This window comes from Triticum dicoccoides, chromosome 4B (assembly GCF_002162155.2).
Source record: "Triticum dicoccoides isolate Atlit2015 ecotype Zavitan chromosome 4B, WEW_v2.0, whole genome shotgun sequence".
Lineage (NCBI taxonomy): Eukaryota > Viridiplantae > Streptophyta > Magnoliopsida > Poales > Poaceae > Triticum > Triticum dicoccoides.
Window position 1 is genome coordinate 70,511,465 of NC_041387.1, and position 17,507 is coordinate 70,528,971.

Below are 17,507 nucleotides of genomic sequence, written 5' to 3' on the forward strand. Positions count from 1 at the left end.
ACCACCGCAGGGGAGGAACGAGGGGTCCCCATCTCCATAGGAATGAGCCGAGGAGCAGTGGACGCAATTTTCCTCGGCGGGAAGTCGGTCATCCGCGAGCGTGATGGAGCCACACCACCAATGGGAAATAATATGACAGCAGCAGCGGCTGTCAGTAGACAGAAATCTTCTCCTAAGGCTGTGGCGGTTAGCTTGGTTTGGCCTGTGTCGAGAGGAAGGGGAAAGAGATAGGTGAAGGACTAGAGGCTATTTTCAACAAATATGGGGCATGTGACGTGTCAATCATTTCAAAGGCGTGGTAATGTTGCTCAATATCGGTTGGTATTGACATTCATTTCCACATCTCAATTCAGAGGTCATCAAAATAATCGTATTCGGGAGGCTCGATACCAATTGCAAAATCCGAGCCTCGAAACAAACATCCAAATGGGGCCTTAGGCTATTATTTTGTATGCGTGATTTCAATCCTTGGGTAAGTGCCTTTGTACGACTGGAACCATCAACTCTCATACAATGCTAAACAAAGGAAAACGAGAAGAGTTTAGTATTTTTGATGTATAACATTGAAAAGTTGTTTTGAGAAACCACCGAATTTGTCATGTCTTTGAGGTGGGAGTGCCGAATGCTGCAAGCCATCTGCAATTGGTGAAAGAAAACTAAAGCGGAATTGGAGCAGGGTGATAACATAGCAAAGTGACATGATGAACGAAGAATTGAATCCGAGAGGCTAGTTTCATTTGTTGGCCCATGGCAATGCATGGGTGTTTAATTACTAACATACTAGTGGGTTCTCTATCCACACTTGTCGTATTCATAATTCAGGATGCATCCCATCAATATTCAGTTAGCCATGATGACATGGTGAAAAACACAAAAGAATAGTCTGTGATGCTCGAAAACAATCTCCATTACAAGATACATAACTACAAATGTAGGGAATAGTGAATGAAAATGGCATGCCGACGGTGCCACGGGAATTAAACCAAGTTCAAATGTAGTATACAAAAACATGAAAAAAAAACCTTTATCGATTGTATAACATCACTTCCACCAAGGTGGTTGGCGGTCCTCATCACTATGTGGCCTAGATGCCCGGTGACATATCACTTTTGTCTAGATTTTGCCCGGGCCCTTTCTCGGGCCCGGTAAAGTCTTCTTTCATTTGTCGCTCAGGAAGTACCAGCAGATTGTGCTTTGTAGAGATCCCAGAAGAACACCATCCATGATGGGAATGCAAGGTGTTGACTTGCCAGTCTTCATGTCAAAGACCATGCCCTGATCCCTACCCCTCCCGCCGATCCAATACACACAATCAGCCTTGAGTCCCGGAATGCCTTCTGCGTATATTGACACTGAATTGTTCCTCCCAATAAACACCAAGTATCCCCTTAAGTCGGACACAATGTCCCAACATGGTCGGCGGTGGGGGTCATACCTCAGAACAAATATTGCATCATGTGCTACACGACATCGACCCCCTTCCTGCAGTTGCAAAGTAACCATGCATGACGCATTCCTCCAGATTTGGTACAGGTTACCATTGCATAACACCAGGTTCTTGACACTAGTGAAAGTTGAGATTGTGTTGTATGGCGGGGCAAAACTGGTGGTGGCGTTGAACAATAGGTTGTTTCCCATAGACGACAACAATGCCTTAATGGTGGCCGGCGCATTTAGATCCGGTCCTGTCCCATGCATCTGGATGATTTTCCTATTATGCACTACAGGATATGCTGATGTGTCGCCCTCGAGGATGATAGGTTCCCGGCGGCGGCGCTGCGGTAGGAAGAGCACATGGATGTCTCCAAACCGAGTGAGGCAGTAGACCCTACCATTTTCATGGTAGAGGAGGTCGACGAGCTAGTCTTCAACAGTGAGGCGGATGGGGTCGAGGATGGACCACCTCCTGGCCCCTGTGGTGACGTAGGCAACCCTATCGATGTCACAGATCACAGCGGCCATGAAGTCGTCAGTGGCAGGGTTGGGAGAAAAGACGATTTTGGAGACAAGGCGGCCATCATAAACAAGCAGGGGTAGGAGGACCTCGGCGGCCGTGATGGGGTGGAAGAGGCTGAGCAAGCTACGGACATTGTCGATGCTAACGAAGAGGGCGAGCCATCCGCTGCAGCAGCCGAGACAGGTCCTGGCCGACGGGATGGTGGTGAGCTTGAAGGAGTGGCGCACGGCGGGGCAGAGCTGGCCCGAAGGGATGGCTTTGAGCTCGAAGGAGCGGCGTGCGAGGATTGAGGTTGCGGTGGTACGACGCTTGATGGCAGTGGCGGTGCAGTGCTTGGCAGGGTCGTCGCCGTGGTCGATGAGCAGGCATGGCGATGGCGCCGCAAGCGTGCCACGCCATGTCGTGCAGGTGCCCCGCGCACTCGCGTACCACTTGAGTTCATCAAGGCCGTCGGCGATGCGGCAGACAAGCTCTGGTGGCAGGTCCGCCCAGGGCGGGCATGGCGGCATGGTGGGGCTAGGATTTCGGCGAGGTCGGAAAATTTCTAAATAAATAACGAGGAGCTTTCGCTCACGCAAACAAAGAAAGAAAGAGAGAAGTTGTGTGCCCTGGCTTATGATGGTCATCTTTTAAAGCATCCGACTGAGCCAAAGAAACGTGCATGCAAAAAACTGCTTCCAGAAATTGCGGTAATAGCTCTATTTTCTGCTATTTTTGGTAAGTCATGATTTGCTTCCATCATATCAATATAAAATTTAATTAATGGTTCCAGAAATTACGTAAAATGCATAAATTTTGTTTTCCTTGGTAAGTCATGATTGCTTTGTGTTTTTTCTATTATTTTTGGTAAATCGTGATTGCTTGAAATAGACATATACTCCCAAAATCCCAAATTAGTTGACTCAGATTTGTCTAAATACAAATGTATCTAGACACGTTTTAGTGTTTGATACATCTGTATCTGAATAAATCTAAGTCAGCTAATTTGGTACAAAAGATTAATGCTTTCCAAAGATTATAGATTTGCTACCAACAAACAACTAAAATATTTTTCCTTGTAGAATTAGGGTGGCATGGACACTTTAATATTGGCAAACGTACCACCAACACGCTCGATCGTCATAGTGTGGGCCGTCCATTGCGAGTCATGTGGGTTGTTTCAAGCTTTGCCCCAGCTCCCCAACTCTAGCTTGTTGGGAATCGTTGCATGGAAAACAGAAAAAATTCTACACACACGCAATGATCTATCCATGGAGATGCATATAAACGAAGGGGAGAGTATGTCTATGTACCCTCGTAGACCATAAGCAGAAGCGTTTCACAACATGGTTGATGTAGTCGAACTTCTTCACGCTTCAACCAATCAAGTATCGAACGCGCGACACCTCCACGTTCTACACACGTTCAGCTCGGTGACATCCCTCGCCTTCTTGATCCAGCAATACATCGAGGTAGTAGACGAGTTCCGTCAGCACGACGGTGATGGTGAAGTGATCTCCACAGGGCTTCGCCTAAGCACTACGAAAATATGATCGGGGGTGTAAATGGTGGAGGGGGGCGCTGCACACGGCTAGGAAATTGTCTGGGATGTGCTAGGTGAAGGAAATATGCCCTAGAGGCAATAATAAAGTTGTTATTTTATATTTCCTTATTCATGATAAATGTTCATTATTCATTATAGAATTGTATTAACCGGAAACTTGATACATGTGTGAATACATAGACAAAACATTGTGTCCCTAGTATGCCTCTACTAGACTAGCTCGTTGATCAAAGATGGTTAAGTTTCCTAGCCATGGACATGTGTTGTCATTTGATGAACGATATCACATCATTAGGAGAATGATGTGATGGACAAGACCCATCCGTTAGCATAGCATAATGATCGCTCAGTTTTATTGCTACTGCTTTCTTCATGTCAAATGCATATTCCTCCGACTATGAGATTATGCAACTCCCGGACACCGGAGGAATGCCTTGTGTGCTATCAAACGTCACAATGTAACTGGGTGATTATAACGATGCTCTACAGGTATCTCCGAAGGTGTTTGTTGGGTTCGCATAGATCGAGATTATGATTTGTCACTCCGAGTATCGGAGAGGTATCTCTGGGCCCTCTCGGTAATGCACATCAAATGAAGCCTTCCAAGCAATGTGACTAATGAGTTAGTTGCGGGATGATGAATTACGGAATGAGTAAAGAGACTTGTCGGTAACGAGATTGAACTAGGTATGAAGATACCGATGATCGAATCTCGGCCAAGTAATATACCGATGACAAAGGGAATAACGTATGTTTTTTCATAGCGGTTCGACCGATAAAGATCTTCATACAATATGCGGGAACCAATATGAGCATCTAGGTTCCGCTATTTGTTATTGACCAGAGAGGTGTCTCGGTCATGTCTACGTAGTTCACGAACCCGTAGGGTCCGCACGCTTAACGTTCGATGACAATATGTATTATATGAGTTATGTGTTTTGGTGACCGAATGTTGTTCGGAGTCCCGGATGAGATCACGAACATGACGAGGAGTCTCGAAATGGTCGAGAGGTAAAGATTGATATATTGGAAAGGTAGTATTCGCATACCGGAAGTGTTCCGGAATGTATAGGGTACATATCAGAGTATCGGAGGGGTTACTGTAACCCCCAGGGAAAGATATGGGCCATATGGGCCATATGACGGAGGCACACCAGCCCACAAGGGGTGGCACGCCCCCCACTAGGGAAGGAGGCCGAATTGGACAAGGAGAGGGGGAGGCGCCCCCCTTTCCTTCTCCTCCCCTCTCTCCTTCCCTTTCCCCCTCTAGTAAAAGGAAGGGGGACTGAATCCGACTAGGACTCCAAGTAGGACTCCTCCTACTTGTGGTGCGCCTAGGGCCGGCCTCCTCTCCCTCCCTCCTTTATATACGGGGCACCCCTACAACACACATCAATTGTTCCAAGCCGCGTGCGGCGGCCCCCTCCATAGTTTACGCCTCTGGCTATATTCTTGTGGTGCTTAGGCAAAGACCTGCACGGATCACATCACCATCACCGTCACCATGTCATCATGCTGACAGAACTCATCTACTTCATCAACCCTCTGCTGGATCGAGAGCTCGAGGGACGTCATCGCGATGAACGTGTACAGAACTTGGAGGTGCCCTACATTCGATACTTGATCAATCGGAATGAGAAGACGTTCGACTACATCAACCGCGTTAAGCAAATGCTTCTGCTTTCGGTCTACAAGGGTACATGGACACACTATCCCCCTCTTGTTGCTATGCATCTCCTAGATAGATCTTGGGTGAGTGTAGGAAATTTTTTGAAATTGCATGCTACGCTTCCCAATAGTGGCATTCGAGCGAGGCCTATGCGTAGATGATATGCACAAGTAGAACACAAAGAGTTGTCAGCGGTGATCGTCATAGTGCTTACCACCAATGTCTTATTTTGATTCGGCGATATTGTTGGATGAAGCGGCCCGGACCAACCTTACATGACCGCATTCATGAGACCGGTTCCACTGACAGACATGCAACTAATTTTGCATAAAGGTGGCTGGCAGGTGTCTGTTTCTCCAACTTTAGTTGAATCGAATTTGACTGCGGTCGTTCCTTGTTGAAGGTTAAAACAGCAAACTTGATAAATCATCATTGTGGTTTTGTTCCGTAGGTAAGAACGATTCTTGCTAGAAGCCCGTAGCAGCCATGTAAAACTTGCAGCAACAAAGTAGAGGACATCTAACTTGTTTTTGCAGGGCATGTTCTGATGTGATATGGTCAAGATATGATGTGATATACATTGTTGTATGAGATGATCATGTTTTGTAGAAGTTATCGGCAACTGGCAGGAGCCTTATGGTTGTCGCTTTATTGTATGAAATACAAACGCCATGTAATTGCTTTACTTTATCACTAAGGGGTATGGATAGTCGTAGAAGCAATAGTTGGCGAGACGACCAGGACGCTATGATGGATATCAAGGTGTCAAGCCGGTGATGATGGAGATCATGATGTTGCTTTGGTGATGGAGACCAAAAGTACAATATGATGATGGCCATATCATGTCACATATTTTGATTGCATGTGATGTTTACCTTTTTGCATCTTATTTTGCTTAGTGCGGCGGTAGCATTATAAGATGATCCCTTAACTAAATTTCAAGGTATAAGTATTCTCCCCGAGTATGCACCGTTGTGAAAGTTCTTTGTGCTGAGACACCACGTCATGATCGGGTGTGATAGGCTCTATGTTCACATACAATGGGTGCAAGCCAGTTTTGCACATGCAGAATACTCGAGTTAAACTTCACGAGCCTAGCATGTACAGACATGGCCTCGGAACACTGGAGACCAAAAGGTCGAACGTGAATCATATAGTGGATATGACCAACATAGAGATGTTCACCATTGATGACTACTCCATCTCATGTGATGATCGTACATGGTTTAGTTGATTTGGATCACGTATCATTTATATGACTTGAGGGATGTCTATCTAAGTGGGAGTTCTTAAGTAATGTGATTAATTGAACTTAATTTATCATGAACTTAGTCCTAATAGTTTTTGCATATCTATGTTGTAGATCAATGGCCCGTGCTACCGTTCCCTTGAATTTTAATGCGTTCCTAGAGAAAGCTAAGTTGAAAGATGATGGTAGCAACTACACGGACTGGGTCCATAACTTGAGGATTAGCCTCATTGATGCACAGAAGAATTATGTCCTTGATGCACCGCTAGGTGAAAGGCCTGCTGCAGGAGCAGAAGCTGACATTATGAACATCTGGCAAGCTCGATCTGATGACTACTCGTTAGTTCAATGTGTCATGCTTTACGACTTAGAATCGGGACCTCAAAGACGCTTTGAACGTCATGGACCATATGAGATGTTCCAGGAGTTGAAGTTAATATTTCAAGCAAATGCCCGAGTTGAGAGATATGAAGTCTCCAACAACTTCTATAGCTGCAAGATGGACGAGAATAGTTCTGTCAGTGAGCACATACTCAGAATCTCTGGGTATCATAATCACTTGACTCAGCTGGGAATTAATCTTCTAGATGATTGTGTCATTGAAAGAGTTCTTCAATCACTGCCACCAAGCTACAAAGGCTTCATGATGAACTACAATATGCAAGGGATGGAAAAGGCTATTACCGAGCTCTTCGCAATGCTAAAGGTTGCGGAGGTAGAAATCAAGAAGGAGCATCAAGTGTTGATGGTTAACAAGACCACTAGTTTCAAGAAAAAGGCAAGGGAAAGAAGGGGAACTTCAAGAAGAATGGCAAGCAAGTTGTCACTCCCAGGAAGAAACCCAAAGCTGGACCAAGCTTGAAACTGAGTGCTTCTACTGCAAAGGGACTAGTCACTGGAAGCGGAACTGCCCCAAGTATTTGGCGGATAAGAAGGATGGCAAAGTGAACAAAGCTATATTTGACATACATGTTATTGATGTGTACCTTACTAATTCTCGTAGTAGTGCCTGGGTATTTGATACCGGTTCGGTTGCTCATATTTGTAACTCAAAACAGGGACTACGGATTAAACGAAGATTGTCTAAGGACGAGGTGACGATGCGTGTCGGGAATGGTTCCAAGGTCGATGTGATCGTTGTCAACACGCTACCTCTACATCTACCTTCGGGATTAGTTTTAGACCTGAATAATTGTTATTTGGTGCCAGCGTTGAGCATGAACATTATATCTAGACCTTGTTTAATGTGACACGGTTATTCATTTAAATAAAAGAATAGTGGTTGTTCTATTTATATGAGTAATATCTTTTATGGTCATGCACCCTTGAAGAGTGGTCTATTTCTGTTGAATCTCAATCGTGATGATACAAATATTCATAATATTGATGCCAAAAGATGCAAAGTTGATAATGATAGTGCAACTTATTTGTGCCACTCCCATTTAGGTCATATCGGTGTAAAGCGTATGAAGAAACTCCATGCAGATGGACTTTCGGAGTCACTTGATTATGAATCATTTGATACTTGCGAATCGTGCCTTATGGGCAAGATGACTAAAACTCCGTTCTCCGGAACAATGGAACGAGCCAATGACTTACTGGAAATAATACATACCAATGTATGCAGTCCAATGAGTGTTGAGGCTTGTGGCGGGTATCATTATTTTCTGACATTCACAAATGATTTGAGCAGATATGGGTATATGAAATCAATGAAACACAAGTCTGAAACATTTGAAAAGTTCAAAGAATTTCAGAGTGAAGTGGAAAATCATCGTAACAAGAAAATAAAGTTTCTATGATCTGATCGTAGAGGTGAATATTTGAGTTATGAGTTTGGCCTTCATTTAAAACAATGTGGAATTGTTTCACAACTCACACCACCTGGAACACCACAGCATAATGGTGTGTCCAACGTCGCAACCGTACTTTATTAGATATGGTGCAATCTATGATGTCTCTTACCGATTTACCACTATCGTTTTGGGTATATGCATTAGAGATAGATGCATTCACCTTCAATAGAGCACCGACAACACCGTATCAACTATTGTTTGGCAACAAACCTAAGCTGTCATTTCTTAAATTTTGGGGATGCGATGCTTATGTCAAAAGGCTTCAGCCTGATAAGCTCGAACCCAAATCGGAGAAGTGCGTCTTCATCGGATACCCTTAGTAAACAATTGGCTACACCTTCTACCATAGATCCGAAGGCAAGATCTTTGTTGCCAAGAATGGAACCTTTCTAGAGAAGGAATTTCTCTCGAAAGGTGTGGGAGGAAAGTAGAAATTGATGAGGTAATTGTACCTTCTCTCAATTTGGAAAGTAGCTCATCCGAGAAATCCGTTCCAGTGATGCCTACACCAACTGGAGATGAAGCTAATGATAATGATCATGAAACCTTAGATCAAGTTGCTACAGAACCTCATAGGTTGACCAGAGCATGATCTGCACCTGGTACGGTAATCCTGTTCTGGAAGTCATGTTACTTGACCATAACGAACCTACAAACTATGAAGAAGCTATGATGAGCCCAGATTCCAATAAATGGCTTGAGGCCAAGAAATCTGAGATAGGATCCATGTATGAGAACGAAGTGTGGACTTTGGTGGATTTGCCCGATGATCGGCAACCCATGGAGAATAAATGGATCTTCAAGAAGAAGACTGACGCTAATGGTAATGTTACTATCTATAAAGCTCGACTTGTCGCAAAAGGTTTTTGACAAGTTCAAGGAGTTGACTATGATGAGACTTTCTCAACCATAGCGATGCTTAAGTCCATCCAAATCATGTTAGCAATTGCCGCATTTTATGATTATGAAATTTGGCAAATGGATGTCAAAACTGCATTCCATAATGGATTTCTTAAAGAAGAGTTGTATATGATGCAACCAGAAGGTTTTGTTGATCCTAAAGGTGCTAACAAAGTTTGCAAGCTCCAGCGATCCATCTATGGACTGGTGCAAGCATCTCGGAGTTGGAATATATGCTTTGATGGGGTGATCAAAGCATATGGTTTTATACACACTTTTGGAGAAGCTTGTATTTACAACAAAGTGAGTGGGAGCTCTATAGCATTTCTAATATTATATGTGGATGACATATTGTTGATTGGAAATAATGTAGAATTTCTGGATAGCATAAATGGATACTTGAATAAAAGTTTTTCAATGAAAGACCTCGGTGAAGCTGCTTATATATTGGGTATCAAGATCTATAGAGATAGATTAAGACGCTTGATAGGAATTTCACAAAGCACATACCTTGATAATGTTTTGAACAAGTTCAAAATGGATCAGTCAAAGAAAGGGTTCTTGCCTGTATTACAAGGTGTGAAGTTGAGTCAGACTAAATGCCCGACCACTGCAGAAGATAGAGAGAAAATGAAAGTCATTCCCTATGCCTCATCCATAGGTTCTATCATGTATGCTATGATGTGTACCAGACCTGATGTGTGCCTTGCTATAATTTTAGCAGGGAGGTACCAAAGTAATCCAGGAGTGGATCACTGGACAGCGGTCAAGAACATCCTGAAGTACGTGAAAAGTACTAGGGATATGTTTCTCGTTTATGGAGGTGACAAAGAGCTTGCCGTAAGTGGTTACATCGATGCTATCTTTGACACTGATCCGGATGACTCTAAGTCACAAACCGGATACATAATTTTATTGAATGGTGGAGCTGTCAGTTGGTGCAGTTCCAAGTAGAGCATCGTGGCGGGATCTACGTGTGAAGCAGAGTACATAGCTGCTTCGGAAGCAGCAAATGAAGGAGTCTGGATGACGGAGTTCATATCTGATCTAGGTGCAATACCTAGTGCATCGGGTCCAATGAAAATCTTTTGTGACAATACTGGAGCAATTTCCTTGGTGAAGGAATCCAGATTTCACAAAAAGACCAAACACATCAAGAGACGCTTCAACTCCATTCGAGATTTGGTAAAGGAGGGAGACATAGAGATTTGCAAAATACATACGGATCTGAATGTGGTAGACCCGTTGACTAAGCCTCTTCCACGAGCAAAACATGATCAACACCAAGACTCCATGGGTGTTAGAATCATTACAATGTAATCTAGATTATTGACTCTAGTGCAAGTGGGAGACTGAAGGAAATATGCCCTAGAGGCAATAATAAAGTTATTATTTCATATTACCTTATTCATGATAAATGTTTATTATTCATGCTAGAATTGTATTAATCGGAAACTTGATACATGTGTGAATACATAGACAAAACACTGTGTCCCTAGTATGCCTCTACTAGACTAACTCGTTGATCAAAGATGGTTAAGTTTCCTAGCCATGGACATGTGTTGTCATTTGATGAACGATATCACATCATTATAAGAATGATGTGATGGACAAGACCCATCCATTATCATAGCATAACGATCCTTCAGTTTTATTGCTACTGCTTTCTTCATGTCAAATACATATTCCTCCGACTATGAGATTATGCAACTCCCGGACACCGGAGGAATGCCTTATGTGCTATCAAACGTCACAATGTAACTGGTCAATTATAATGATGCTCGACAGGTATCTCCGAAGGTGTTTGTTGGGTTGGCATAGATCGAGATTATGATTTGTCACTCCGAGTATCGGAGAGGTATCTCTGGGCCCTCTCAGTAATGCACATCAGATGAAGCCTTGCAAGCAATGTGACTAATGAGTTAGTTGTGGGATGATGAATTACAGAACGAGTAAAGAGACTTGTCGGTAACGAAATTGAACTAGGTATGAAGATACCGATGATTGAATCTCGGCCAAGTAACATACCGATGACAAAGGGAATAACGTATGTTGTCATAGCGGTTCGACCGATAAAGATCTTCGTACAATATGTGGGAACCAATATGAGCATCTAGGTTCCGCTATTGGTTATTGACCGGAGAGGTGTCTCGGTCATGTCTACATAGTTCTCGAACCCGTAGGGTCCGCACGCTTAACGTTCGATGACGATATGTATTATATGAGTTATGTGTTTTGGTGACCGAATGTTTTTTGGAGTCCCAGATGAGATGACGAACATGACGAGGAGTCTCAAAATGGTCGAGAGGTTAAGATTGATATATTGGAAGGTAGTACTCGGACACCGGAAGTGTTCCGGAATGTATCAGGTACATATCGGGGTACCAGAACCCCCGGGGACAGATATGGGCCATATGGGCCATAGGATGGAGGCACACCAGCCCACAAGGGGTGGCGCGCCCCCACCAGGGAAGGAGGCCGAATTGGACAAGGAGAGCGGGCGGCACCCCCCTTTACTTCTCCTCCTCTCTCAACTTCTCCATGTCCCCCTCCGGTAAAAGGAAGGGGGGCCGAATCCTACTAGGACCCCAAGTTGGACTCCTCCTACTTGGGGCACGCCTAGGGCCGGCCTCCTCTCCCTCCCTTCTTTATATACGTGGGGTGCTCCCCTACAACACACATCAATTGTTCCAAGCCGTGTGTGGCGCCCCCTCCATAGTTTACGCCTCCGGTTATATTCTCACGGTGCTTAGGTGAAGCCCTGCGCGGATCACATCACCATCACCGTCACCATGCTGTCATGCTAATAGAACTCATCTACTTCCTCGACCCTCTGTTGGATCAAGAGCTCGAGGGACGTCACTGCGCCAAACGTGTGCAGATCTCGGAGGTGTCGTACGTTCGGTACTTGATCGGTCGGAACGAGAAGACGTTCGACTACATCAATCACGTTAAGCAAATGCTTCCACTTTCAGTCTACGAGGGTACATAGACACACTCTCCCCCTCTCGTTGCTATGCATCTCCTAGATAGATCTTGCGCGAGCGTAGGAATTTTTTTGAAATTTCATGCTACATTTTCCCAACACTAGGCGCCCCCTCCTCATATATATAGGTGGGAGGGAGAGGGGAGAGGCCAAGTGGCGCCCCAAGTAGGTCTGAATCCTACTTGGGCTCCTGTCCTTGACCGCGCCCCCCTACCATATTTGTCGGAGGGGAAGGAAAGAGGGAGGAGGAAGGGGGGATCATATTCCACTCTTTCCTTTCCCTTCCCCTCTTTCCTTCTCATCTTAGGCTAGAACATATAGGGGGGCACACCAGTTCCTTGTGGCTGGTGCATTTCCCCTCTTGGCCCATAAGGCCCAATCTTTTGTCGGGGGTGCCCGGAACCCCTTTCGGTGACCCAATAAGTACTTGATACCTCCCAAAACACTTCCGGTGTCTGAATACCATCGTCCTATATATCAATTTTTACATCTCGACCATTTCTAGACTCCTCTTCATGTCCGTGATCTCATCCGGGACTCCGAACAACATTCGGTCACCAAATCACATAACTCATATAATACTATATCATCATCGAACGTTAAGCGTGCGGACCCTACGGGTTCGAGAACTATGTAGACATGACCGAGACACCTCTCTGGTCAATAACCAATAGCGGAACCTGGATGCCCATATTGACTCCTACATATTCTATGAAGATCTTTATCGGTCGAACCGTTATGACAACATACGTAAGTCCCTTTGTCCATCGGTATGTTACTTGCCTGAGATTCGATCGTCGGTATCTTCATACCTAGTTCAATCTTTTTACCGGCAAGTCTCTTTACTCGTTCTGTAATACATAACCTCATGACTAACTCCTTAGTCGTTTGCTTGCAAGCTTATGATGTGTATTATCGAGAGGACCCATATATACCTCTCCGATACTTGGAGTGACAAATCCTAATCTTGATCTATGCCAACTCAACAAACACCTTCGGAGATACCTGTAGAGCATCTTTATAATCACCCAGTTACGTTGTAATGTTTGATAGCACAGAAGGCATTCCTCCGGTATCCGGGAGTTGCATAATCTCATAGTCGAAGGAATATGTATTTGACATGAAGAAAGCAATAGCAATAAAACAGAACGATCATTATGCTAAGCTAACGGATGGGTCTTGTCCATCACATCATTCTCCTAATGATGTGATCCCGTTATCAAATGACAACACATGTCCATGGTTAGGAAACCTTAACCATCTTTGATCAACGAGCTAGTCTAGTAGAGTCTCAGTAGGGACACGGTATTTGTTTATGTCTTCACACATGTATTTAAGTTTCCGATCAATAAAATTCTAGCATGAATAATAAACCTTTATCGTGAATAAGGAAATATAAAGTAACAACTTTATTATTGCCTCTAGGGCATATTTCCTTCAGTCTCCCAGTTGCACTAGAGTCAATAATCTAGTTCACAGCATCATGTGATTAACACCCATAGTTAACATCCCCATGTGACCAATACCCAAAGATTTTACTAGAGTCAATAATCTAGTTCACATCGCTATGTGATTAACACCCAAAGAATACTAAGGTGTGATCATGTTTTGCTTGTGAGAGAGGTTTAGTCAACTGGTCTGCCACATTCAGATCCATATGTATTTCACAAATTTCTATGTCTATAATACTCTGCATGGAGCTACTCTAGCTAATTGCTCCCACTTTCAATATGTATCTAGATTGAGACTCAGAGTCATCTGGATCGGTGTAAAAGCTTGTATCAACGTAACTATTTACGACGAACTATTTATCACCTCCATAACCGAGAAATATTTCCTTAGTCCTCTAAGGATAATTTTGACCGTTGTCTAGTGATCTACTCCTAGATCACTATTGTACCCCCTTGCCAAACTCATGGCAAGATACACAACAAGTTTGGTACATGGCATGGCATACTTTATAGATCCTATGGCTGAGGCATAGGGAATGGCTTTCATTCTCTCTCTATCTTCTGCCATGATTAGGCTTTGAGTCTTACTCAACTTCACACCTTATAATACAAGATAGAACTCCTGCTTTGACTGATCCATTTTGAACTCCTTCAAAATCTTGTCAAGGTATGTACTCATTGAAAATCTTATCAATCGTCTTGATCTATCTCTATAGATCTTGATGCCTAGTATGTAAGCAGCTTCACCGAGGTCTTCCATTGAAAAATTCTTATTCAAGTATCCTTTTCTGCTATCCAGAAATTCTATATCATTTCCAATCAGCAATATGTCATCCACATATAATATCAGAAATGCTACAGAGCTCCCACTCACTTTCTTGTAAATACAAGCTTCATCGTAAGTCTGTATAAAACCATATGCTTTGATCACCTCATCAAAGTATATATTTCAACTCTGAGATGCTTGCACCAGTTCATATATGGATCGCTGGAGCTTGCACACTTTGTTAGCACCTTTAGGATTAACAAAACCTTCTGGTTGCATCATATACAACTCTTCTTTGAAATACCCACTAAGGAATGCAGTTTTGACATCCATTTGCCAGATTTCATAATCATAAAATGTGGCAATTGCTAACATGATTCATACAGACTTAATCATCACTACGGGTGAGAAAGTCTCATCGTAGTCAACTCCTTGAACTTGTCGAAAACCTTTTGCGACAAGTCAAGCTTTGTGGACAGTAACATTACCATCAGTGTCAGTCTTCCTCTTGAAAATCCATTTATTCTCTATGGCTTGCCTATCATCGGGCAAGTCCACCGAAGTCCACACTTTGTTCTCATACATGGATCCTATTCAGATTTCATGGCCTCAAGCCATTTGTCGGAATCTGGGCTCAGCATAGCTTCTTCATGGTTCGTAGGTTCGCCATGGTCTAATAACGTGACTTCCAGGATAGGATTACTGTACCACTCTGGTGTGGAACGTGCTTTGTTCAACCTACGAAGTCTGGTAATAACTTGATCTGAAGTTTCATGATCATCATCATTAGCTTCCTCTCTAGTTGGTGTAGGCATCATGGGAACGGATGTCTCTGATGTGCTACTCTCCAATTCGAGAGAAGGTACAATTACCTCATCAAGTTCTACTTCCCTCCCACTCACATCTTCGAGAGAAACTCATTCTCTAGAAAGGACCCATTCTAAGCAACAAAGATCTTGCCTTTGGATCTGTGGAGAAGGTGTACCCAATAGTTTCTTTAGGGTATCCTATGAAGACGCACTTCTCCGATTTGGGATCGAGCTTATCAGGCTGAAGCCTTTTGACATAATTATCGCAACTCCAAACTTTAAGAAACGACAGCTTAGGTTTCTGCCAAACCATAGTTCATACGGTGTTGTCTCAGCAGATTTATACGGTACATATATAACGTGAATGCGGCTGTCTCCAATGCATAACCCCAAAATGATAGTGGTAAATCGGTAAGAGACATCATAGAATGCACCATATCCAATAAAGTACGGTTACGACGTTCAGACACACCATTACGTTGTGGTGTTCCAGGTGGCGTGAGTTGTGAAACTATTCCACATTCTTTTAAATGAAGGCCAAACTCCTAATTCAAATGTTCGCCTCCGCGATCAGATCGTACAAACTTTGTTTTCTTGTTACGATGATTCTCCACTTCACTCTGAAATTCTTTAAACTTTTCAAATGTTTCAGAGTTGTGTTTCATTAAGTAGATATACTCATACCTACTCAAATCATCTGTGAAGGTGAGAAAATAACGATACCCACCGCATGCTTCAACACTCATCGGATCGCATACATCAGTATGTATTATTTCCAATAAGTCATTAGCTTGCTCCATTGTTCCAGAGAACGGAGTTTCAGTCATCTTATCCATGAGGCATGGTTCGCAAGTATCAAATGATTCATAATCAAGTGATTCCAAAAATACATCCGCATGGAGTTTCTTCTTGCGCTTTACATCAATATGACCTAAACGGTAGTGCCACAAATATGTTGCAGTATCATTATCAACTTTGCATCTTTTGGCATCAATATTATGAGTATGTGTATCACTATGATCGAGATTCAGTAAACCATTTACATTGGATGTATGACCATAGAATGTTTTATTCATGTAAATAGAACAACAATTATTCTCTAACTTAAATGAATAACCGTATCGCAATAAACATGATCCAATCATATTCATGCTCAACGCAAACACCAAATAACATTTATTTAGGTCCAACACTAATCCCGAAGGTAGAGGGAGTTTGCCATGGTGATCTTATCAACCTTGGAATCACTTCCAACACACATCATCACCTCGCCCTTAACTAATCTTTGTTCATTTTGCAACTCTTGTTTCGAGTTACTAATCTTAAGTCTTAACAACTGAACCGGTATCAAACACCCAGGGGTTACTATGAACACCAGTAAAGTACACATTAATAACATGTATATCAAATATACCTTTGTTCACTTTGCCATCCTTCTTATCCGCCAAGTATTTGGGGTAGTTCCGCTTCTAGTGACCATTCCCTTTGTAGTAGAACCACTCAGTTTCAAGCTTAGGTCTAGCTTTGGGCTTCTTCACGGGAGTGGCAACTTGCTTGTCATTCTTCTTGAAGTTCCCTTTTTTTACTTTGCCCTTTTTCTTGAAACTAGTGGTCTTGTTAACCATCAACACTTGATGCTCTTTCTTGATTACTACCGATTTTAGCATCACTAAGAGCTCGGGAATCTTTTTCGTTATCCCTTGCACATTATAGTTCATCACGACATTCTAGTAGATTGGTGATAGTGACTAGAGAACTCTGTCAATCACTATCTTATTTGGAAGATTAACTCCCACTTGATTCAAGCAATTGTAATGCCTAGACATTCTGAGCACATGCTCACTAGCTGGGCTATTCTCCTCCATCTTGTAGGCAAAGTACTTGTCAGAGGTCTCATACCTCTTGACACGGGCATGAGTTTGAAATACCAATTTCAGCTCTTGGAACATCTCATATGCTCTGTGGTGTTTTTGAAACGTCTTTGAAGCCTCGATTCTAAGTCGTAAAGCATGGCACACTAAACTATCAAAAAGTCATCATATCGAGCTTGCCAAACATTCATAACGTCTGCATCTTCTCCTGCAATAGGTCTGCCATCTAACGGTGCATCAAGGACATAATTCTTCTATGCAGCAGTGAGGATAATCCTCAGATCATGGACCCAGTCTGCATAATGGCTACTATCATCTTTCCATTTAGTTTTCTCTAGGAACATATCAAAAACATAGGGGAGCTACAACGCGAGCTATTGATCTATAACATAATTTGCAAATACTATCAGGACTAAGTTCATGATAAATTGAAATTCAATTAATCAAAAT

The 17,507-nt window shown here is 43.0% G+C and overlaps 1 pseudogene; it reads right to left on the reverse strand.

The window, feature by feature from the left end:
- Window positions 1-1,158: 1,158 nt before the first annotated feature.
- LOC119292517 lies at window positions 1,159-2,466 on the reverse strand (annotated as a pseudogene).
- Between the last annotated feature and the right edge of the window lie 15,041 nt (window positions 2,467-17,507).